Raw genomic sequence first — 27,052 nt, 5'->3', positions numbered from 1 at the left:
TTTTCATACATTTTTCGATCTGTACTTCTACATATTTTTATAAGTAAACTTCATCGTTCAATAAATTCAAAGAGTAAAACATTTTTGAAAGAACATCTTCGCAATCCTTTGCAACGAGTCAAATGAATATTTAAGTTGTATCAAAAACTGAACCTACTGTCACGCGTCAGAGATCCATAAAATGTTTAAAAGGTAGAAATAACGAAGAGGATGTTTTGCTTTTATTTTTCACGTTGCGAAAATTGCATAGTTGCAGTCTTATTTGCATACCTTACGCGCAAATTGACCGTTGTTTCGGGCGATTATTAACTAGCAAAAACTGCGGGCTCAACGTTGTTGGCAAGAATGCATGACTGTGGCTGTGTCAATTTGCAGTAAATCATCGCTAATTAAACGGCATCGCGCCGCTGGTAATTAACAGACCCGGCCGTGGACTCGTGTTATCGCTGACTTTGGCAAACTGTCCTTCTGTAATCCCCACACTGGCCTTGTCTTTTGTTTCTTTGGACCAATAAACCCATCGAAGCGCGGCTTTCCTCTAAATGATAGCTCCTATTGGTCATTGGAAACAGATTATTTACTACATACACTCGATTTATTATACTATAATAGTCTCTAATGATACTAAATTCGGTAGAGGATAAATAGAGGATTCCACACTAACTAGAATTTATTATTGAATATTTAAGATTTATCTGAGATGCACTCGAAGCCAATTTATAAAGGAATACTTATTTATTTATTGTATTTTATTTCGAATTCAACGTCGCGTTGACCTTTGGATTATTGACGACGACAAGGTAAAAGAATATTTATAGCTCCATATGAATTAAATATAATTCCATTAAACTATTATAGCTCCATTGAACAATTTTACAATAGAAAAACAATGCAATTTCTCCAGGAATTATATAAAATATATTTCCTAATATAAAAATTTATAATATGAACAATGTATTTCCAAAATACTTTAAACTCCTTGTTTCAAGTACACGTTCTTCAATACGTTTTGTTTTAAATACATCTGTGTCTGCTGATAGTGACAATTTTTCCACAAATGCAACGATGCATCCGCAATGTGCAAATGCACTTTTCTTTGAGATACAACATGTGTGTTTTCATTTAAACAAAGCGATTCCTCTCGTTATTCCGCGTATAAAAGGTACTCTAAGAATACGTTACAAAAGTGAGTACTTCGCGAAACATTTCAAATGGAAAGCATAAAGGAACGATTCGCAGAATGCTTGTTATGTGATGGTGGAATGCTTGAATATCTCCTTGAGGGAAGCTCATACTTTCTTGAAAATGTGGAATATCTTCTGAAGTATTCATTCTTCGAACACTTTCCCTCGATACTTTTATGCCCAGACGAGCAAGAAAAATCGTTTTACTTAAATAAAAAAACACAGATCTTTTTTTTTTAAGCCATTAGTAAGCCATTAGCGACCACTGAGTTACATGTTCAACATTTATATACATACGTGAGTTTCGTATTTCTCTTATTATATTATGCATTGGAGATTTTTCTAGCGTATGTTTCTTAGCGTATGTTTCACTGTGATTCTTTTATTACAGTTTGTACAGTATAGAGTTTCTTCTTTAGTCATTAGATGGTTATGAGTTACTTTTGTGTGACCTATTCTTAATCGAGTTGTTATAATTTGTTCTCTTCTTGGCAGCGAAAAACCAGAGGAATACTAGAAAAAATATTTTCTTTTGGACTCGTGAAGATCTGTATGGTTAGACATTAACCACTCTCGGTTCCATTTTTCTAAGATTTTTTGTTTGCTAAATAAATCCACACAGATCTATTTAAAGGAAAATTACAGTTTAACGTACAGCAGCTGGATCAAAAACACAAACCATTCATTCAATTTTGTCTTTATTATCACAAGTCAATAAATATGGAATTGATTCAATTCCACTTACCAAATCCCCAAAAGATTTGTGACACACGAAACATATACTTTTCATTTAAAAGAAGATATTCAGGATCGAAGGAGATACATCATTCGTTATTTAAAATTGTTGTTGAATAAGAATTTTTCCCGATTCCAGACAATTCCGACTCGAAGGAAGTCGTTCAAGTTCCCCAGTTACAGCAAAACATTCCAAAATCAGAAGCAGAACGCGTCCTTAAACACTGGGGGCATAATTAATCGAGAAACTCGATCAAACTTCCGAACAGGACCTAACAGCGCGAAGGAGGGAATCGATTATCGAAATAACGCGATTTGGAGGCCAAACGTTGCCTCCAGAGGCGTTACGAATCCTCTCGGCGTGTGTTTCACGCACAGGATCAGGGCGGGACAACGTTAGGGGGAGGAATTTGGAATAGACGTAGGGGATGGTGGGTGGAGGAGAAGCAGAGGAAAAGTTCGAGTTGGACCAGTAGTGGGATCGATAGTTCTGTCATAAGCCAGCACGAGCAACAAAACAGCCACGCGTCAGCCTTTAGTCGGTCGCGGTTCGTCATAACCATTTTATTTTTCCCACAACAGGAATTTTAGCGTCGCTATCGTTGTAGGGGGAATTTCCGAGACTTGCAACCCATTCTTTTTATCGAGGAAATTGCTTCAAAGTAGTTGGCCAATTCTCGATGGTCCAATATTCCTTTGGGTGTGGTCCACGACAGCATTCCATGATATTCTTAGTGAGGGCATATTTTGGATCTAATATTATATTTAGGGAACATTAAGGTGATTATGGATGATGCACCAGTCCATTTCATTAGAATACAGTCTATTGAATATGAGGACATAGAATAGCTATATAATGGTTTCGATATGATAAGTTATATTTTCTTGATTGACATCACATTCTCATTTTTGTTATATTTAACTCTTCTCGTTCCTTCAAAAATTGCATTCCACCTACGGATAGTGAAACTAATTCAGTATTCCTATTGAATCTAATTTTCTTCTTTTATATTTTTAAATTCTGCATGAACAGTGTACGCTGTAAATGAATATTCATATTGGATGTGATATATATTCTAACAAACACACAAGTGCAGCAGAAGTACTTTTATTAAAATCCAACCTAAATTTTCAAAGAAAACACGCTTTCAAGTTCTGAACTTTTCCTCTTCGAGTTTCCCTTAAAAAAATTGCATTCCTCTTACAAATGGAATTAATTTAATTTGACTGATTGGAGAAAATTGAAACCCGATTTATTCAAAACGATCCATGACAAGAGTCAACGCGAAATGTATCCTCCTGATGTGTTGTTATTTAATTTTGAAATATGTTTCCTCCGAACTCAACGATGACAATTTTTAAGGACAGTGGAATTTCTTGATCCAGACACGATAGTTTTGAATAATAAAAATCCTCCCCCTTTCCCCTCACGATCCACTGTAAAAACCGAATGAATTGGGAAGGACGCCAAGAAAATTGGCCCTCTGGTTATCGTTCCGTTACAACGTATCGCCCTACGAGGCGCACTTGAAGATCGGACGTGAGATACATGAACGTCTTCCAACCCTCCCTTCAAATGTTGCATTCGAATCGACGCCGACGCGACGCTAGAACAGCGTCGCGATACAGCGTAACGCTAATTAATCAACACTGACTATCTCTGCCAAAATCAACGCGGAATAAATTATTAACAGAGGTGTCCTCCCCTCCCTGCAGTTAAAATTACACGCCCACGCAATATTGGCACATCCGTGATAACAATACAAGGCGTGATCAAATTTAACGCGCAAAGAGATTTGCATGAATGCTGTTAACGGTGATACAAACCGCGGAGAACTTGTTTGAAACGTTTTATTCCCGATTATGTAAATGGTCGATCAACCATCCATTTGGTTCAGTAAATGCAAACGGTATCGCGTTTTAATCGATACGGGAATACGTCCTCGATATTGTTATCGATACAGTATTTCAATTCTAATTTGCAATTTTAATTATATTTCGAGATTAATTAGATTAATTGCTATTTAATATCGAATTGAAACTCAGATAGTATTTAGTTAGTGATTGATTAAAATTCAAATAGTATTCATTTAATATTTAATATAAATTGAAACATTGTTTCCTTATGCACAATTAAAATTGAAATTGGTTAAATATTCAATAGAATCTAATAGTGTTTGCTTAACACTGTTCTCATATTTAAATACCATGTATTCAATATTTAATCAAAATTGAGATACTACTCACTTAATACTCAATTAAAGTACTATTTATGAAAATTGTAATTAAAATTAACCATTCGGTAACATTGAATACTATTTATTTAACACTCCTTTCAAACTTCAGTCCCACGTATCCATTACTAAATTAAAATTGAAATACTATTCGCTTAATATTCAATACAGGTGCCATCTATAACAAATTTAATTAAAATTTTTGTACCACAACATTCAGTTTGCTCTCAATAGAATCTAAAAAAAACAACAGAAATACAGTGCATAATTGACCAAAACTATTAAACACAGTTTCCACCCACCAAATACCATAATCCAAACAATTAGTGAAGAATCACCCACCACCGACCCCAGACTAGCCATCTAATTCATCGCGAATGGTACCTAATCCAGAGGGACCCTCAAAGGCTCCTAAACAGATCCCATCAAGCTGTCCAAAGTCCTGGCCAAGAATCACACTCCAGTACGTCTTTGGAGTTGACCAATTACGCCAGAAGCAGCAAGCATACCAACGCAACATTGTTGTTGAAATCTCCATCTGGAAGGGAAGTTCGTTATCGTGTCGCGAATTCCACGGAGAGGGTCGAATCTGCCTGACTCCCTGACTCGTTTTCAGCTAACCTTCTTTCGCTCCCACGGTTCGGTTCCCCTCTACTAGGGGAGAACCTGGGATGTTATCTTATTATCAGCGGCATTGTTCCAGAAATTGAACGCGAACGTGTCGTTCCCGCTGGAATCGACACGCTTCCTCTGCTAGGCAGTTTCGGAATGAGGACATTTTCCATGAACGGGGGGGTACTCATTCTCCCCCTGACGAGAGAGTGGAGAGGAACTCCATTCAGCCGTTTCGCGAATCGTCGGCTAACATTCTGCTGATTTTTATCGGTGTGTGGGAGAGAAGGCTGATTCGATTTTGCAATTCGTGTTTAGAAAGTGCATTGATCAAAATTAAGGGGGCGCTTCTTTTTCCTGGGTTAGAAAACAGGTTTCTCTGGGTTAAAAAATATATTTTGGTACATTCTTGGTATTTGAGGTATTTAAAATGTTGGGTTGGGTCAGAAAATAATTTTCGTCACAAAATAGAAACACTTTTGTTAATATTTGAATATTCTATTTAATTATATATTGACCATGTTTCTAGTGGTAGCTTAATTCCACGTTCACATTTTCACCACTGTTTACATAGTCACCACTTGTGCAAATATCCCTCAAAATCCACCAGAAGAAATGTAGTCACGAATAATTAATATTGCGCACGGACGCTCCACAACGACATAGCAGTTTTCTTGAGCGACACGAGCCTGTTCTCAGCTGACATTATCTTGGGACCCCATTACCCTTTTCTCGCGACAACGTCCAAGGAATCCTAACTGGAACAGAATATGAACCCGTTAGCTTTTTTCCTAGCTCTTAATTCCGCTGGACATCAGGACCCCGACGAAACGTTGCTCGTTAACGTGGAACTAACGAGGCCGTGCTAGTTAGTTTGATTAATTTCGAGCTGGAACCGTTTTATCGAAATGCGTTTGAACTATCCGGGTTTAATCGAACCGCACAAACACGAGGAAGTTATCCCGACGGAGGACGTGCAACCTCTGTCCCTAATTTCAGTTTATTGCTGCAGCGGGTCCAGTCTTCCGTGTTTCCGTAATTGAATTACGAACATGGCGGATGCAGGGGGGCCAGCACCGTCGCTAAGGAAATTTCTTTGCTGACGGTTGAGTGGAACCTCCACTGGGTCGTCAGCTTTCTGGATCTCGGAGGACTCGGTTAATTCTTGAGATTTTTCTTTGAGACTCGGGTGTCTGATACGGCCCGCGTTTCATTAGTTAAGAGTAGAGTTTACCTCGAGACTGCAGCGAGCACAGGAAGCAATGCTGATGTTTAGTTTATGCGTGTATCGATGCAATTTATTTATTTCTATTTTATAGTATTTTATATCTGCGTTGTGTGGGTAAAATAAATATTAAATAAAATAGTCCTTCTTCTTACAATATCTCTTCTGAATTTCAATGTATGCTATATATGCTGTTAGAGGCGATGCATTGAGAACAATAAATTACCTCAAAATAAATTTCTATTGACCTACTTCCATCATTAACCCATAAATGCGTTAATAACGGCGTCTGTCCATTATTATCAGATACTATGACTTTATGTTGCTTCGTTATAGTTACACCAAGCTTGGTATTTGCAAATTTTTGTACACTCCCAGCCAAAGATATGAACTTTTCAATTACGTAAAAGAACTATTCACCATTCAGAATTTAACGAAAAATTGCGGGAGGACATTGTGGTTGATTAAAAAAAAAAAGCTGTGTCTGTAATTAAGCCGTCACGCAGAAGCTCGCTTCATCCCCTAGGATTTTTATTTAACGAAACGAAGAATTAAACGAAATCGCGGGTGCAGAAATTTCATTAGCAGTGTACCGCGTCGTGCGGTGAAGCGAAATCTCCCAAAACTGGCCAAAGGTGTTTCTTTAGATTCAGCTAAAATAAAAACCAACAGTATATATATAATGACTGGCTATGTAGGTCAATATAGCTCAAGGGATAATTTTATAGCCTTTTGAATACCGAATGCCGAATTATTGCAAAAAACGATCGTAAATTTTCTTTTTAAAAGATCTTTAATATCACTTTTTATTATCAAAATGATAACCTAGATTTCACATCTGTATCAAATCTTGGCGCCTAAGGCAAAACGCATTAAATTTCCCTGACAGTGAATGAGTTAACCCATTTGCATTATGAGAAAAAGTGGAAAATTTGTTCGTTTCAAAACATGTGAAAAATGAAAAATCTTTTAGTTGATTATACAGTAATAATAAAAGAGCAATAACATATAGTGATAATAAGTCTTGAAATGACCGACACGTGAAGTCACACAATAATTGTTACACTGATAATACGTATATTTTCTTTTTCTTTTTTTTTTTTTTTTGTAATAAACAAACTACGCAGGATACTTTCAAAAGTTTTTTGGTCCTAATAGCCGAGCACAATGTGCATATTTATGCGCTAATGATGCAAATGGGTTAATAGAAATTTATTTGTGGTAAATTATTGCCCTTAATTTAGAAAAGAAGATCGATTTAGAAATGAATTGAGAAATCGACGAACCCTGAACGTTTTTACGAAACGCGTGTTAGGGTCGTTGGTAATTACGTGGGCTTCAATTTTCGATTTCGACTCCTGCTCGTGATTTGTTAAACCCCCCCCCCCCCCCCCCCCCCGCTTCCCCCAATGATAGCTACGGGGCTGGAAATGGTGGCATTGGTATCGATACAGGCTCTGCATCGAGCTAACGGCAACTCGTGTCTGGCAAAAATTGGCGATAATGATCGGAATCGCTTTTGTATTGACCCGAAAACGAGCTCGATGCGTGATATTGGTTACGAAACGACGACGATTAAGTAGCACTTCCATTGTGACGCTTTGGGACATGCGTTACCATACAATATGTAACCATTCTTCTTTATTATGATAATAAAACACAATTCAAATTGAAATAAAATAAAATTATGTATCTGCAGTTTGAAGTATGCTAACTTAAGAAACTGTAGTTATCGGTAATTCTCCACCGCTTCGAAGCAGTTTTTCTGTTATTCGTTGCATAAATCTCGAAATAACAAGCTAGCCATTAAAAATCGTCCACGAATACCATTATTACCGCAATTTTTCTTTTCCTAGTTGACTTTTTCGTGGAGAAATGAACACGGCCCCGTGCTCGAACCATTCATGAAGCGAAACAGCGACAACGAGCGTAATTCGCGAAGCATGAAATTTAATGCGAGGGATGCTGAAGTGGACGTTCCTTTTCCATTTTGTCAAGAGTTGCATCCCTTCCGCCGGCACCCCTCTCTCGGGAAGAATTATTTCCTCTTTTTCGGACGTTGATTCTAGCGAATTTAACGATTCGACGTACCAGAGCAGAAACATACAACTGAATTTGACGAATTTACGTTCTACTTCCACGCGCGAGTATTTTGAGGTTTTACGCGCAGAGGAGCCTCGCGAGTGAACAAAACGAGAACCAGAAGAAACACTGTTTAACACGTTGCGTGCCACGTGTATAACTTATGGTATACGTTAAACTTTACCTTCAATCCATGTGCACTATAAATGGTACACGCAGAGATATTTATTTAATTCACTGCAAACATATATATTTTAAGACAAATTCAATTCTGTAAAATATATTTCCACCAAAAGAATGAAGAATTATTCGAAGTGCAGTATAGAATGAAACAAAACATGCTAATTACTTATGGATTGATGATTTTCATTTTTATTTTTTCCACCAAATAATTTTATAGTTATTCTAACACATCCTCTGTGAAATTATGCTTCGAATAATTTTAAAAGTATTATATCTAACAGTTTATCTGAGAACTCCCCAATCGCATTTCACGTTCATATAACACGGACCAAAAGTTAATGAAGCAAGCAGATAACAAAGTTGCCATCTAATTTCACTTATCGAATAGGGGACCCAATTGATTTAGTCTCACATGTACATCGACTACCCGAGCTTGACGATAATTTCCTATCCTCCTGCCAGCGTCAGGATTAATAAGATTCGGTATAATGACCTTCATCTTGATTGACAATGAGAGAATAATAAAAACGTCACTAAACGTGAACAGGAATATTCGAATTCCCGTTTCCCATTTTCAATTCGTCTGAAAACACATTTTTTATATACATATTTTCGAATCATCATCTCAAGGGTACACAACACTGTAAAATTTAACCAATAAATCAGTTCCTTTTGCATTTCTCAAAAGCTACACGTTTCAAGAATAGAATATAATGTATTTAAAATGCCACCATTTTGTCAATTTTCTTTTAATACTTTTTTCCCTAATTCGCACTACAATCACATTCATAATGAGTAAAGCAAAATCATTTTTCATTGGTCTGCACCATCAGACCTCGATAGGGTTAACATCGCAACCCCATTCCGCTCGACGTGACGTCGAATATTATTCGTAATTTTGAAATAAATTGACCAGGACATTTATAAGTTAAACAGAATTTTGCGTATGCATGTATAAATAAACACACTAAATTTCAAAAGTTTCTATATAGTACTTCAGCTGTAAAAAAATGATGAAAATTGCCTCGAAACTAATGAAAAATACCTGAGTCATTCAGTTTTTCAAAATTCCCAAAGAAACATCGTCGCTAAACAAACGTACTTGTAAAATCGAACAACCGGTGTCTTCAGTTTCTCCTTCACTGGTTTACGAGAGCTTTGCGAATACGATAGACAGCATGTTAGTGCAAATGGTGGGAAGGAAGGGGTCGTAAAATGGTCGCCCGTCAACAAGGGCTGACGCGACGACGTTCGATAACCGCGTTATCTCTGTACCCGCGCTACTAATTTAATTGGTCTCTCTCGAAGGTAAGCTACGAGCAAACTGATTCGCCACCTGAATCTAGTAAAACGACTTGCCGTGTGTTTGTGACGATTCTGAAGCCCTAACGCGTGGTTCTGACGTCGTTGTTTCGTTGTTTCTTGGAATAGACAACTTCCCTGCGCTGTAATTGACGGCTTCTACGTAAGGAAACTTATGCTTGCGATGAGAATGAAGACTTGGAGAACCTAGAGTCTCATGTTATACATATACCTACATAGTCAAATAGACACAGACCCTTATATCCTTAGTTCAATTACTAAAAAAATGTGTTCAACTTGACAATTTTCAATTTCTAACAATTGGATTCATATTTTTAGTACAAAAGATTTGTCAAGCTTGACAATTTTCAAACACAAACACGAGGAAGTAGAAGTTTCTTTCAATGTTGCGACGTTTGAGACATTTTAACACTAGATTCATGGAAATTTCTGAAGATAATTTACCTCTTCATCTTATTATAGCATTTTTATTTGGTTTATCTGTCGACATAAATTCTCTTCTAGAGCCAACCTACATTTTAGAATATCGATTAGATGAATATTTCGATGACATTTTAAAATATATTTCGGAATATCCAATACCTGGCGTAACGATTAACTTTGATATCGTAATGCTCTGGGAAGTTTACTAAAATAATATTGGAAGATGAAACTAACGAATTAAGTTTACGTGGAAAATTTAAATTGTAAAACAATCTTCTCCATTTGTATGAAATACTTCTCCTCCGCCTAGATGAAATGAAGACATACCCACCACTGTTTACGTTTCTCCAGTGCAAACGTTTGAGAAAAGAATAATCTTGCTACGATTCAAAATAAAATTATAAAATCTGTAGTGTCCGCGCCTCCCACACCCAACAATAAGGAGTCAAATAAGAACACGAAACGTCGTAGGGTACGGGATTGGTCGCGTAGGTAAAGCGGTCGACTGTGGATCCGAGGATCGTGGCTTCGAATCTCCGTGCCTTATTTTTCGTTTAGTCTCCTACAAATCAGTAATTTGTGCGTTTAAAAATTAAATTAAAAGTGGAGATGCACTCATGCGCTTATGTGTAGTACCATTGCATCGATGGAACAGAAGGTACCGAATTAATCCGTTTCTATTGGGCCACTCTGTATATATGTATATATACATAGATTAGTGAAACTTCGAGGTACTTTAACAAACTTTAGCCTCGCGGCGCGCAGTTGTATCAAAGTAATAATCGGTGTTAGAAGTTTCGTGAGATTAGCAAAATTCATGGAAAAGTTAGTCGAATTCTTCCAACTTGCGTTATTACTTCGTTCTGGTAAATAGTACGTGTTTTGTTAGACGTTTTTCACTGGAAGTGTTCAGAACCTTGAAAACTGATTGAGACTTATGGAAAATTTGGTACGTACACTGCGGTCCGGAATATTTGGATTATCTATCTTCCGAGATTAGTGGACTAAGATACGTCTTACTTATAAATTTATTTATGTGGAACGCAATATTTTATACAACATACAATTTTAATTTTTCCCAATTGTCAGTTCTATGATTTATGCACGTCCACTTTCATTTCTATTTGGTGTTTAAAGAAAAAATATTTATTTTAAAACCACTTGTTAGATTCTATGTTAGAATCCAGTTCTACGAATTGCTATGAATCTATGTGTCCTATTATTAGAATCTAATAATTCTTACACTTAAGAATCTTTCATTTGTTAAAATTTTAAGTGTAAACGTTGTAAGTGCTCCATAAACATCTTGTACAATGCAAATTTTTTCACGATTCAACAAGTTTTAGGGAACTATTACACGTTGCAAATTTCGTGAAAGTTACTACTGTACTTAATGTTTATATAAATAGACAACCTAATTTCTTAGATGTTAACGTTGTAACAGTAACGGAGCAAACTGAATCGTACGCAATTCAATAATGTAATATTAGACACAAAATATTGTGTATGTGTTACTTATTAATGAAATGGAAGAAACTTGAGTACAACCTAATATGATGAATATCGAAACAACCAATTGAGCACATTATTCTACATAAATTCCCGAATAAACATTTAATTCCGAGATATCCAGAGATAAAACCCAGCTTCAGAGTAATTTTGGTTCAAATAAATTTGAAACAATTCGTACGCCTTAAAGCCTTTCAACGCTCCTGAGCACTTCCGCAGTTTTTCATTCGCGATTAAATCGATCCCTGGATACAGCGAATGACCGCGAAACTCTAATCTGCTCGTAAAAGCGCAGCCCGCGATCAAAACAGGGCAGCGAGCTTCCCCGTACTGAAAACACTGAAGCTTCGACTTCTGTTGGAAAAATAGAGACGCAAGCGGCGTACAAAGGAGCAACATTTGCTCGTTTTTAGGTTGTTTCATGGTAACGCTGGCCCAAGGGACGTTGCCACGCCAAATGGCGACGTTATACTGACTTTCAGTTCCCTAAACCCTTTACACCCTACGAGCTTTCGCGCATTTCGTTCTTTCAGGGATGAGCTGAATTTTATTTGAATTTCGTACGAGAAATAAAAACACAATGCAGCGATTTCTTTGCATGGTTTACTCGATTGGATAGTCATTCGTTTAAGGTAGAATGTAATTCTAAATTACCATTCAGATTGAAATTTTTATTGAACAATGGTTTCTTTTATTTGGGAGTTGAAATTCTCGTTTATAGAACATTCTTTTGTAGATGGGAAATTCGAATAACGAACGAAGGAAATGACTTTGTTACTCGTTCAATAAAAGTTACAGTCTGTATAGTATTTGATACTATAGAGATTAAGTAGATTAATTAGATTTACTATAGTAGATTTAAAACATTTAATGCAATGCATGCATAACATTTGAATGTAAATATTTTAATACCCAAAAATTAATAAGTTGTCTCCCGATCCAAAGCGCAAAAAAGTAATACAAAAATAAAACAGACCTTCTACGAACATCTAAGAGTCCCGAAAGTCTCATCGACGCCCCCAAAGGTGCCATTTCACGTCACAGCGGGAAATACGCGGAAATAGAAGAGTAAGCCAGCGATTTCTTGGGCAGAGGTCTTAAAAAGGAGGACACCCAGAACCAGTTCGTTGGAAATTCCGTCGAAGGCATTAAGAAGCTACGGTCTAATAAATTGTGAAACAGCGTGGATCTCTCTTCGACATGGGGAACAGCGACCAACAGGAATTCTTCGAGGATGCCGTCGCAGAGGGATGCTCGACATTCTTGGCGAGCGTGTTCGCGAGCGCGTACGACAATAAGTCACGCTCGAATTTGCAATACCAACCCACGTTTCGCTGTATCTCCTATTCGTGGAGGCGGCATATCCCCATGATGATACGCAAATTTTGGCAGCAGCGACGCCATAAAGCCGAAAATACGTCTCACGTTCTCCTGATAGATGTATAATAAACCACGTGAACGTAAAATTTAAGATGAGGATTTGAATAGCTATGTAGGTTCATGCTTAAACGACTGTCGTTAATCTTAAATTGTCATGCCAGCGATACATAACTCTTCCATGCTTAAGATATCGTTTAGAAAATAATTCTAATTTTAGGATAATTGTGTAGTCTGTAGTTAAATAATTCTAACCATGTGTTTGTGATAATTTCCAGAATAGAAGAGGAGGTATATTTGAATAGTTAATAGAGGAACAACATCTTATAGATTGTTTACTATTCGATTATACTGTACTTAACTTTATCTATTAACTTATACTATTTGTTGAAGAACGAATTCCTGTAAGTGGTTATTTTCACTTTATGCTCCATTTTATTTCGTCCGATGAAGGTACGTAGATTGCGGATGCTTAGGTACACATTTATGTCAAGTATAAGGATGTGCATAAATACAAAATACACTGTTCAGAAGATGAAACATGCTTTCATTTAAATCTCATTTCTTCACTCGAATCTGCAAAAATATGAATTTGCATATACATCAGGAGTCTATTTATGACTAATTTTATTTTTCCATTCAACATTTGTGACTTTCCTTCATCAGACATATTGTATCCGCTGCTTCCTCTACTAGCCACTGAAATATCGCCCACTATGTAAATAGAGTTAAACTTTATCTTTCTGACTGAACTCTAAACACCTCTTTTCCTCAAACACATTTTCGACAATTACAACGAAAAGAAAATTTCACGTATCTAGATTTGTTCATCCATCATCAAGAGGAACCCCATATTTAGACCAGAAGCATTACAAAGTAAATTACATAAGGGATTACATGAATCTCGCCTCACTGAAATATATTTTTATTTCAAACATGAACCACCTAATTGAAATAAATATTCCTCCTCCTCCTCCCTTTTGTCGCAAAGTATTACACGTTTCCGTTTCTGGAGATGGCCACAAACGCATCGTGAACATCGCGTACACAACGTGTAAGTGGTTCGTTACGACGTTGTCCAATATTGTATATTGGAGAATAAAGTTATGGGAGATCAACGAACGATAGAATGTAGGTTACGGCGGTTAGAAGTCGTTGCGTTACGGCCTCGAAGTGAGGGGGTTGGAGGGAAGATAAATTTTAAGTGGTCCCGCGAAACGGGACGCAGTTTGGAATGGGGAACGATATTCCGGATTTACGGAGCGGCGGGAACGGGGAGGGAGGGAGGGAGTGGGAGACCGGGGGGGGGGGGGAGTGAAATTTCCAATTCGATTTCATGCGTTCGAGGGAATTTCAGGAATTTCCGGCACTGGGAAATTTATGCCGCCAAAACTCCGCGGATACGCGAGGAACTTCTGCCCTCGAGTACCCATTCGTTTGCCTAATATCGAATATCTCTCCTCGGGGCTTAAAAAAATTTTCATCTCGGTCGAATTTTGAACGCCCGTACTGCGAAAGTAAAATAAAAAAAAAAACTCGATGCACGAATGGAAAATATTTTAAAAGCAATGGGGGCCATAGGGGGGGTAATTAAAATTTGTTTTCATTGGTATCGATGTTTTTGGGGGCTGCTGTACAAGGATGGGTTAAATAACAGCATATACATTCAGTTCCATAAGTATTCGTATCCACCATGTTTATTGACAAAATAATTCTCACTTAAATGATAAGTTCGACGTTTCCAAATAAATTTTTCTTTGTGAATATAACACGACGGAAATGAACCATTCAATATAGACAAAATTTCTTAAACCTTTTCTAAATTTTCAATGGAATTACTTTCGAGAGGCGTTCTCCCTTCTTAGAGTGCTCATTAGCGATTGTAAGAAATTACACGTGTAAAAGTTCTCAGTGCTATAGAAATCTACAAGGGTCTGAGTGAAAGACAAATTTTTCTCTCGGCACGTTTTCTTCTAAGAAAAATCCAAGGCAGATGAAAACGTCGAAGATCCTCGTCCGTGGGACAGACGATAAGATGTCGCGTAGAACATTTTCGCAGCGTGCTAGAACGACGCGTCTCCGGCAGGAATTTAATAGGGTTTCTTCGCGTCACCGATGAAAAAAATCAATTTTATCTTTATAGTTTTTTCACCTACTTCAAAGAACACTTTGACGTCGTTAAAATCACCATGGGTAATCGAAAATAATTGGAAAAGCAAAAGCAAAACTGTCAATTATTAAAAAAAAAAAATGTACTCAGAGGTACGAATGGATAAATAGACAGATTGAAATTGTTAATTATCTCTTACTAAAGTAACATTATTTTCGATTATCACGCAATTTAACGCTTTCTAAAATTAAAACAGATGAATTAAGAAGCGAACCTGACAAAAGTGAGCGTTCAGTTCGAAAACACATTTCTATGTACGCACTTCGAAATAAATTTACTTTTTGTTGGACGACCTCTGTTGTATAAATTATTTCCAATCATTACCAAATTACTTTCGTTTCGCTAAAACACCCCCCAAACGCAGTTTTAAAACCTTTTGTCCCAAACGAGTAAATTGCTCCCTATAATGGACACGCGATCCCCTAGCGCGGCGAAAACAAATACAACCGTTAAAAATAGATGCATCGGAGGTGGTTGTTGCGCTAGCAGGCGTTGGCCAGCGATTTCGAGGCATTGTTCCGCGAGTAGGTCGACAGGAAGCGTTTCCTCGAGACCCTTTCGGTTCAAATCGCTCGCGAAACATTCCCAAAACTGTGCGATCCTCTCTCTCGCGGCGTACCTGCGATTGCGAATCACGAGCTTCGTATCGCGAATGCCAGTTGAAGCGGAACACGGTGCAGTCGAGTGTGCGTTGCGTTGCGAATAACGCGCGTTATAGTTTCAGAAACGCGTACCGTACATGCATGTTGTGCTACAGCTATGTCACGAGCACTATGTGACTTGGACGTGTGCGTGATACCAAATTACAGTGGGTAATTAGATTGTTCGTTACCCTTCGAAGAGGTAAGCTCTGGAATAACCTACAGTTGTTAATAAAAGTTCAGACTCACTCATCTGAGTTTATATTGCAAACGAATAATTTTAATAGATTTACTTTTTGGTAGCTCGCAGTTTTTAATTATCATTAATGGTTTATTTACACATATTCGTAACGTGGAAGTCCCGTGTCAGCACCGTGTCTGTAACATCCATAACGTTTCAGTGACGACTGTTTCTACCTATCCGTAGTTTGATCAGTTTGACCGCAGCGGTTTTCGAGATGGCGAACTTTACGGATGATGAACTAGCAATGATTGCTATAAGTTTAGATGATGAAAATGAAGAGAATAAGACAACGAAACGAAAGTGGGTGCATGAAGCCTGGAAAAAAGAGAAAGTGAAGGAGAATTTGTTACGTTACACAAAGAATTAATCGAAGATGGAGGCAAATTGTTTTAATATATATTATTATTTACAAGAGTCGATATAAAAAATTACGCGCTAGACATAATATTCTATTTGCATCGAAATCTGCGGTTTCACCTAAAATAAATATGATTTGTTTGGTATTCAATGAACTACAGATAAATTTTCCTTTCTAAAAATCGTCGTGATGTCCTCGTTGTCAGCCTATAGGCCAAGGGATTACATTCTTCCTCAAATCTGCTTCACGATTTTTAAGGAAGGCTAACATACAACTGTGCCCCGCAATAAACTGATCTCGAATCTACTGATGCCCGTGTGGCACCCCTCCGAAGCAAGGATTTAAGTTCGGAATCCCTGGAATAGTGATTCATTGTGATCCTCGGCTCCCCAGAGGAGCCTAATCTTTCCAAACTAGAGCTAAGATTTACCAGCTCTCTCGACTCAATTTTCCAAAGATTCCACGCACCAAAACTTCCAAACATTCGTCGGCGGGATTTCGAAGATGCTAATTTCCGCGACTTCGCCGCGCGGATATGGACGAAGGGTGGACGCATAATCGTGCGACGATTTCACGCCTGAACGAGCTGGGAGGACTATTCGATGCGACTGAAACGCTGACAGCCGTTTTTGTTCGTACGCCGCATTCATCCATGACTTCATTGAAGCCAGTCCGCGGCTTGGCTACTTTCTGTTTATGAAATACACAGGTGCGCTATTGTGGCTCGCCAGGCAAGCAACATCGTCGAAAGCCTCGTCGAGCGTCGCCAACGTCAACAGAAGCAGCGCGATGACTTCTGCGCTCGAACGTTGACCCTTCGACGGCGAAGAGTGGCGGACTTTATAAACAAAGGATTCCAAGTGATTAAGTGTCGTATGATCTACGACTTCGGGGAATTTAGAGACCTGGGTCTCTAGTATCACGTCTTTTAAATAAAACAAAAAAAATAAACATAATCTCATGGATACATGAAACAAAAAGTCTATTAGCATAGATAGAACCTGACACAAAGTCACTCAGAATTTCACAGCACCCTGCCAACTATTAGATGTGTAAATAAGTTTCGTTGGTTTATATGTTGAATTATGTACATTAACCAAACAAAATTTACACTTATGAAACAAACTAAAAGGTTCTGCCAACAACTACGATCTGTCATTCATTTGTTTGAATGCAAGTTTGCCACTCGTATCAATATCAAAAATACTTATTGTTAATTAATACATGCCGATATACCGTACCGTACCACCATCTAACTGTAATCTACAAAAGTTATGCATACTCCTAATACATGAGCTCAGTTCTGAACACGTATCGCTGCATTCAATATATTCGCCTCCCTCGCCTTCTACAGCAAAATTACTCAGACACGTTCAGCAGTGGAGCTGCAGTTGACTAGGTGCCCCTAAACCCGCAGCACGTTTCAAACTACGTCAATGTAATCCGAGTATATCAGAAATTCTATCTAGAACATAACCGGTACCGTTCCTTCTCACCATTCGATCGAACACTCCAATAAATAATTTCAAGTTGAGGACACCCAAATTAACAACTACATCAGCGAAGTTTAGTAAAAATCCAACTTGGGGGACACATCATACACTTTCAGAGGCTCCTTCGCATCGAACCCTTCAATAACTTCTACTCGGGGGATAATTTCAAACTGAAGTCACCCTAATCATCAACTACACTGACGGCCATAAGTATTAGGACACCTACCTTGCGTGGATTGATTGTAAAAAAATACACGATGCATAATATTCAGTTCGTTTCGATCTTTTGATTCCTCTGCATAGTCTTGCACAAATACCATTCCAAACAAAAACTAAACTCTAACGATCGAGTCCAATTATTTAAATCTTTACTTCCATACCACTAGATTCAATATGACCCAAGGAAATACGTAAATAAATTTCGCTGTAGCAGAGAAACGTAAACAGACGTGATATGTTATTTTAATAACTATAATGCAATATAGTTATAAATCAACTATGTGTGTGATCAATGTTTACAACTGAACATGTATTTCAATTGAACCTAGAAAATGAAGCAATAAAAAATGATATTCATTCAATTTTGAACAATTGTAGCAGGTGTCTTAATACTTATGGCAGGCAACTATATCAGCGAAGTTTACATCCGAACACACAATTTTGTTTCCAGTGCACAGCATCTGTCTAGATACTTAAGAACCCTCAGTATGATTCGAATTTCATGAGTAGTATCATTATTTCAACCTACTATAGAGCACAATCTAGCCAACCAGTAGATGTCACAAGAAACTAGTCCACTCTTATCATCCTTTGAGAAGATGAAGGGATCTCCACATCTTGCACTATCAGAACCATCAGTTCTCTAACATACTTCAACCCCAAACTAAGTTACCCTATACTCGATAACAATCCACGAATTATGCCGACATACTCGAGTCTAAACACATTTCAAACTACGCAGAGATGTCCAATTGGAAGAGCTGCGCCCCCGGGCCCCCCCCCCCAACGGATGCTCATAAACCCGCGACACACTTCGAACCGCGTCAGCATAGTCGGATTGTATCACCAATTCTACATAAAACACAATCTCGAGGAACGAGAACGTGCCTCGAAAATCCAGTTCATCTTAGCCAACAGATCTTCAACGTACACACTTCGAGGAATACCAGTTCTTGGATTAAGCACTCGAACGATCACATAAAGACACGAAGACACCCATAACCCAAGTACCCATCGACTCAGGTCCGAGCACGCGTTAACTAAATTTCTCGAACACGCTTATAGCGAGACCTGGACCACAACAGACTTTCATCTATGTGCGTCAGCCTGGAGTCCTGGACGACACTATTCAAACGCGTCTACCGCGGCTGCTCTGCGAGTCTCCGAATCCTCGAGCACCTTCTACGTCCAAGCTACAAGCACCAGACGAACTCCAACGAACCTTTGCAAGTTTCGGAGCGTCTTCGAAAAATTGTATCGGAGGGACCAGTAAATCTTAACGGTAGCATCTGAAGCGTAGGCACTTGCAGGTACTCGAAGATGACGACGAATCACTATCACTATCGACGACGTCTACGCGGCTGTAACCAGGCAAAAGAATCCCTTACCTCAGACGAGGCGACCGGAACCCGGTACACCGGAAGGACAGGGATGCCGGACGATCCTGGCTACCTCGAGGGAAGCTCGCCCGGGCGGCATGGCTCCCACCTCTTCGCCCTGTGATCCTCCCGGCTGCTACCCGGCAGGGTGTCCTTCTTGGCGTTCGTCCTGTCCGCTTGCTCCTGGCGGGTCCTCGCGCACAAAGAAGTCGGAAAACCGTTTCGCCGATCACGTTCCTGGGGACGACACACGGATAGCTCGCGCCAGCGGGTGGTTCGTCGCGGCAGGGCCTCACCGAGCGTCGCGACGCGTCACGATTCGCATCCTGGCGCGATCACGACCCGGCACTGCACCTGGGAAGGGTGTCGAAGGACAGGAAACGAAAGGGTGGCACGGAGAGGCTCGTCGACTGGCGAGGCACACGACGTGAAAGGGGACGATCTCTCTGGAGGATCGTCGACGACTGTCGGACAGGATCGGAGAAAAGAGAGCACAGAAAGCTAGGCACAGGACACGATGGCCCGGCCACTGCGCCGGCACTGAGGCTACGCCGCAGCCTCGGTCTCCTGCCACCCCCGCGCGCCTCTCTTTCTTCTCTCTCGCACCGCCAGCAGCTCCGTCGCGCTCTCCGCCTCTCCCGCGCCCACTTTCTGCCCGAATCTCACTCTAACCACCCCCTACTGCATCCGCATCTCTGTTCCACCCTCTGGCTCTGATCTCTCTTTTCGGATCTCCGGCACCCTCCAGCTCTGTTCTCCTCCAGGCATCCGCATCCCTCTTGCATTCCCGATGCTTCTTTCTTGATCAGGATAGGTGTCCGTGTTTTCGAACACGCGTACCCCCTCCCCTCCGCCCTCCTGGGGCGGCGTTCCTTCAGGGATCTCCTGTTTTCTTCGGGATACCTCGTCGGTGTCGCTGTCCCCACCCTAACGCCTCATCCTTCTCTCCCCTCCCGCGAACCATTTGTTTTCATTTTCCTCTGCCCTTGTTTTAGAAGTTCGCTTCGTTCGAGGGTTTTCTATTTTTTCCACTGTTTTGAAGGGGACGATGGAAGAGTCCAGGGAATACGTATTTACAGTGGGAAGATGGCAAAGTTTGCTCCTGTTTAAAATATAGTCTTTCCAAAGATTCCAAAGTTCCTTTTGAAATCATAGGAAACATAGATTTATAAAATTTCTATAATTTTCGATTAAATATAAACGCTATTTGGAGAAACGAATTTACGGAATGACCTAATACACTAGGTCCAGATATGTGTTCTTCTAGAGATTATTGGAGACTATCGTTATTCATTCATTTATTTTATGTGCGTAACTTATCATACAAAGTTATTGCACTACTGCTTACTTAGTACTACGTAGTTTATTTTCATTCTTCTTGTCATCGTCTTCCACGACTCCTGCATTCTTTTGATACTGTTTGCAGTATCTCTTACTTCTCATCTATTGGGGCCCGTTGGCCCCTCTCTAGCTCGGATACCTCGGGGATGCTAAGCTCGTACTGTAGTTACAAACACCGCTACAGCCCCAGAGGGCGAAACTAACGTCAAACGTGTCATTTATCTCATAAAAATTATTCCATAGTACACGACTTCTAACCATGTTCAGTGTGCTTCTTCAATATTTAATTATTTACATTAACGTAAAAGCTAACTAGGTCTATTATCCCTATTTAACGGTCCCTTTTCAATGTTTTCATTTCCAGTTAACTTCACACTGTCTGTTTGGTCACATATTTCCATCTTTGTCTCGCCATTCCATTCAACCCCTATTTCGTTCTTTCTATCGCGTTTTGCTTTTTCTGTCCCCACTTTTCCTCTCGCTTCCGTGTTCGTTGCACATATGTAGTTCCATACCGTCGGGATTCTTGCTGTTCCCTAGCATTTCACCACGAAACTCAACCCTCTGCCGATCCTGGCACTCTTTCGCCTCCTACCACGTGCCGCAAGCCCTTGTAGAGTCGTCCCACTGGCAGCCTCAACGATGGAATAAACACGATCCACGAAATCACCCACGCTGTAGTCCGCACAATCTCGAAATATTCGGTCTCCTCGCACCTATATGATTGCAGTGAATGCTATTTTCTCCCTAAACATACATTGATTTGATATGTTGTCATTTCAATCTGCAAAAGAATTATTTAAGGAAGCGCATTACTCTAACGACCTTGGAACGAGTCCTATATTCAAACATTCATTATAAAAAAAAAACTATACTATGGATTGTTTCCAAATTCTTATTAGGTTTTATTTAAGATTTAAGCAAACAAAATTTGCAAACAAATTTTACAGGGTTGTGCTCCCTTAATGTCCCAGGAGTGATTTGTAAAGGAAATGAATAAATGATGACGAACGTTCTAGTAGGACGTACGTAGGTGTATAATATTGTCACCGAAATATTCGCAAACCTCTGTTTTGAATTAGCGTAGGCCCTCAAGTTTGTTCACGTTTCTGGAAAAAATTTTTACGCAACATCGATGGACAACCCTGTCCACGAACAATTCTATAAAACTCGCAACGGAAATTTGTTTGGCGCGTGCACGGGCTGACAAAGGAATAACGAAGGACGACGAAAATCGCTTTTCCGCGAATCCGATATATCTGGCACGCGATCGCGCAGTGAATTCGTAAAAACACCCTCACATTTTTTTTTTTTTTTTTTTTTATAGTCGCAGTTCTATTTACCTTCGACAGTTTTTTTTTTCTAACGCATTTTGCATTTATCACTAGCAGAATTTTAGTTTTCGTCGGTTCTACACTCGTGTTTGCGCTAGCATAGAAAACAATTGTTCCTCGATTTATATTGGATTAGTATGGGAAACGATGAACTATTTTAATGCAAATAGAGGGTTCTCGATTAGCGAGATGTAGTCTATATTATTTAGGATATCTGTAGAAATTATCAGAATGGAAGAGAGAATATATTTTTAGATTAGGAAAACGGAAAAATTAGTTGGTAATAAAGCAAAAGGAAATTATTGCAGTAGCTTCCATGACACTTGTTTCGTTGTTTGATTGTTAAAAGAATCGAAGGACGACGATGCTCTTTGCTCGATTACAACAAATGCAATTCCGGAAGCTTCAATATCAACCTTGAAAACTACAAAAGTGCGTCGTTACATATAAAATATCCTATAAACTCAAATAAACTGAATTCAAATCGCAGACAGAATATTCTTCTACACCAAATAACTTCCCAAAGGTTTCCACAAATCTTTCATAAAATCTTCAAATGACAAATTCAATTCTTCCCTTCCCCGTGGGACCTGCTCGATGGGAATGAATTTTTTCCTACGATTCCACGGAGGAAAAAAAACAATCGATATTCGTCCTGTCCCGATACGTCGACAGGCGGAAACGACGAAAAAATGAACCTCTCCGACCTTCCAAGACTCGATATCATCGGATATAAAACCTTGATTTGCCCCACGGTCGGGCATTGTTATGCTAATAATATTCCGCCACGGGCTGCTGCTCGGTCGACGCGATAAAGATTTCACGGGCTGAGCCGCGAAATTCCTGACGATCGCATTACAGATAGTAATAAAGATAGAGGTTAGACGAAAATAGGGAAGTTTTTCGTGAGGATGGGAGGATGGGGGCCTAGTCTCAGTGTTCGAATCGATGTACCGCAGTCACGTAAATCGAACTTTAACCCCACCCGTGGATACGATTTATGGAGATTCGAGTCATGTCTGCTTATCGATTTCCATGAGTGTCTGCCTGGCCGATATTTCCCAGCATCCGGGACCAACCTTACGTCATTTGTACCGAGGAGGTATTATTTCTACCGAGAAAGAAATTGAATGAAAACTGAACGAAAACAGGCGAACTTTTATTCGCGACGAACGTGCCTTATCGCCCTCGATTCTTGCATATTTCATACTCTCTCGTTACGTGTTATACATTTAATGACAACTGCTGTTTTCGTGGCGTAATTAATGCTAACAGAGGCGGGAATTTTGTACTGTTTGGTGTACTTTAGTTTTGGGTTACTTTCTTATGTTGTTTGTCTTGTAAGAATTTATATTTATCTCCAAGTGTCTGCTTCGGGTATTTAACAAAAATTCTCGAGTAGAAATATTTAACCAATAATACGGTACAATACTTATTATTCTTACTTAATTGCATTTTGGTAGGTTTGTTACTTCAACAAGCCGATTCAATCATATTAAGGTCGGCACTAACTTTTTCGACCTTCATATTTTCTTCAGATGTTGAACAAATAATCTAAAAAAATATAATCAAACAATGACATAATGAAAACATTTCAGTACTATTCTCATTATTTTCATTTATTTTCATTTAACTTCATTTCAATTATTTTCATAAGTTTATTGGTACGAAAAGCCCATTTCATCATTAAGGATGATACCATTGTCACGCAACTATTTTCTTCAAGTGTTGAACAAACTAAAAAAATACAGTCAAACAATGCTATTAAAAAAATACTTCAGTCCCACTCTTATTATTTTGAAGATCCTCGAAGTTGAAATATCTAGGTATGTATAATCATCAGTGAAAAATAGACTCATTCAACCTACATATAATAATAATATTATACTATTACATATAATAATATATACTTTAACGTATTCTAGAAATAAATGCTTCCCACAGCTAACGAGCGAGTATTGCACCTCTTCTTGAATAAAGCACGTCCTTATGCAAACAATGGGTGTTTCCTGTCTATAAATAAAGGAATTAGAACTGGTCGCAGTTTCTTCACACGTGTTGCACCCCTTGAACTTTCGCCCACGTCGCAGCGGTGCTCCGGATAACGAGATTCGGAGCTGGCTATTAGCGTTGTCGCTGGAAACCCTTTCGCGAAATCTCGTCTCACGATCTGAGCCTTCGCGATAGCCGAGGACCTTCGACCCCCTTCACTGGAAGGCCGCAAACTTCCTCGACGATTAGTCTCTCGCACCTGGCGTCCTTGACCCCACCTGGAGGCGGAGGTGTTTGCCAGAGTCAAGGATAAGCATGCAACGTCTCCTGGTCGCCGGGAGCTTGGAAATCGATGACGGCGAACAAGGTTAGACCCGCGACTTTTCATTTTGCGTGACCAACAAGGGGTGAAAACGGTCTACCGTGGCTCGACTTAACGAGCATCGCGGAAGGTGGGTGTCGTGATTCAGTTCATGCGGAGAAAACGTGTCCTCGGTGTAAGGAGAGCCATGATTGGAGCCCTGGAGCGAGGATATACGACCCTTTCGCGATTTTCAGATTCCATCGAGTGATCTTTGGGATCAGTGAAAGTTGCAAAGTCGAATGATCGTTTCTGGATTAATTAAGACCTAGTTAATGGTTAATTAGACTAGGGAATTTTGAAGTTTACTTTCTCTACTGCATCCCTGTGTGCATGTCTAAATAACGGTTGTTCAATCAACAGAAATTGAACGAAACGTTCAGTTTCTGCAAGTGCATCCAAAGCTTCGGTTCTCGGAGGAATTACGACTCAACATGGACGCCGCCGCGGCCATTAGAAACGCAATGCGTCACCCAACGAGCCGCTTCCGCAGGAAACGGACGCAACCTCCGGAATTTTATGCCTCGTCGCCAAAATACGGCGATAAAAGGCTCGTCCTGATCTGTTTTCCTTCCAGCGTGGCAATTTTGCATCGGTCTTTTATTGCAGGAAGAAAACTCTGTCGGGTCGCGTGAGGAGATGATGGGTTTGGTCTAGGGCAATGGTTCTCAACTATGAAGTCTATTATATCATTTCATAGAAAGGAAACAAACTAATAAAGGTTCACAAACTAATAATTAGTATTGGAACTGTTTGTTTCAGGAAGGGGAAAATACTACAATTTTGCATTTGTACGTTGCTCTGTTATTGATATACATATATGCACATATATATTGTATATACATATAGTGTCCTTGCAAGGCGATTCCAATTCGGAGAAATACTAGTAAACATTGTAGTATTTCCTGGAAGGAACATCCCTCTAAATTCCTTGACATAATAGTAAACGTTGTAGTATTTCCTGGTTGGACAATCCCTCAAAGCTCTTTGAAAGAGAAACATCTATATCCATTTTTCCTGACGATCGATTTTGATGAAATCTGGTATACAGAGGTTTTTGAGGTCTCCATTTATATCCTACAATCTAACTGCAATTTTCTTTAATTTGAGCATCATGAATAATCTGTAGAATAATTGAGTGTCCTCGCATACAACAGTTAAAAGGTTAACTATCATTTGAACCGAACGAATTCTGAATTGGATCAGATTGTGTTAAAGTTAATTTCCACTAGATCAGATCCAATTCAGTTGTGGCTGAAATTGAAACAATTTGGGTCTTTTTGAAGAAACTTTTCGACGAAGAATTTACATAATTGAGAACGTGCCGCGATTCGAAGAAGCTTGAGAACGTGCCACGATTCGTCGTAGCTTGAGAACCACTGTCCTGGGGACAAACCAGAAATCTGAAGAAATAATGTAAATATTCTATGGGAGCAAACGCGGGAAGAATCTGAATAAGTTTCTCAAGAATAAGGAAGACGATCGAGGAGCCTCGCTCAATTTTTCGGGCAATAATATTACCCTGAATGCCCGCAGTTACGACGATCGATAACTGAAGAAAATAAAAACTCGAAATACTTTCCAGGACAGCGACACGTAAACATAGCGACGGGATCCAATTCCTCGCGAGCGTACGTAACGTTAATGCAAAGGGAAATTTGTAAACAAAAATTCTAGCGGGTAGTACTGCTATTTTTCTATTCGTTGAGTTACTTAAGTCAAGTATTCCTCTTACTGTAGTTTAACATGTACAAAGATCGTTTGACATAACGAGGATCGATCATTTATAAAATACGAGTAAGGCTAAAAATGGGGTGCTAAACTCGACCAAAAAGTATTATTATGTGGTGTAGTATTAATATTAACCCTACTGATATCAATGTTAAACCAAACAGTAATTCTAAACTATAGTGATATACCTATTAATATTAACTCAAGCTCTTTTTTGGGTGTTTGCATTATGATCCTTTCTCTTCATTTTTACATCACAATGTTACACTTGTTAATATTTAAGCTCTTTTACAGCCTCGCACAACGACCCTTTCTCTTCACTTTCCACACCTGTAACCAAAAGTTCAATGCAAGTTTATCGAAGAAATACTTGGTCCACCGTCATCCCTGCACTCGTACCTACGCAAGGATAAAAATGCATCGAGACGAATAAAAAGATGATGTCCTTAGGATGTGAACTTGTCCAGAGAAAGAAGCCAGAAATATTCTTCGGGAAGGAAGCCGCAAAATAAATTTTAAAATATTCGCCGAGAATACGGTGGAGGAAATTCTCTCAACAAGGAAGCCCGCCCTCATCCTCGTTCTTCGGTTACCGTATTATCTTGGATCCGGTGGTTTCGCTGACTAGCAGGATGAAACTGTTTCTCGGTTTACTTTGGGGAATTATTTTTAAGGTTCCTGGAAGTTGAAGCAGCTATGGAGGGTGGGATGGAAGGAACCGCAGGAAGGGACGCCAGAGGACAATAAAAGTACAAAAATTTGATAAACGATTCTCATTTACACGTTTAACAGAACGCGCAAATGAATTTCCACAGTATTTCGATGTAAGGTTTATAATTTATAAATTGCATAGATTTAATTAAAATTTTTGTTCTTTTTGTTCGATAGGTAAACGTTTCAAT

General features: G+C 39.2%; 1 protein-coding gene across 2 annotated transcripts in view; it reads right to left on the bottom strand.

Annotated features, from left to right (window-relative positions):
• Nucleotides 1-19,934, bottom strand: part of LOC128887171 (dipeptidyl aminopeptidase-like protein 6) — a 147,621-nt gene extending 127,687 nt beyond the window's left edge. For both annotated transcript variants that reach the window (XM_054142765.1, XM_054142766.1), the window contains exon 1: nt 19,401-19,934. The gene's annotated coding sequence lies outside the window, so the exon portion shown is untranslated. The remainder of the gene's footprint in view (nt 1-19,400) is intronic.
• Nucleotides 19,935-27,052: the final 7,118 nt, after the last annotated feature.

The sequence above is a fragment of the Hylaeus anthracinus genome, unplaced genomic scaffold (assembly GCF_026225885.1).
Source record: "Hylaeus anthracinus isolate JK02 unplaced genomic scaffold, UHH_iyHylAnth1.0_haploid 11985, whole genome shotgun sequence".
Classification (NCBI taxonomy): domain Eukaryota; kingdom Metazoa; phylum Arthropoda; class Insecta; order Hymenoptera; family Colletidae; genus Hylaeus; species Hylaeus anthracinus.
The sequence above is the reverse complement of the archived record's forward strand: the minus strand, read 5'-3'. Positions and strand labels throughout refer to the sequence as shown.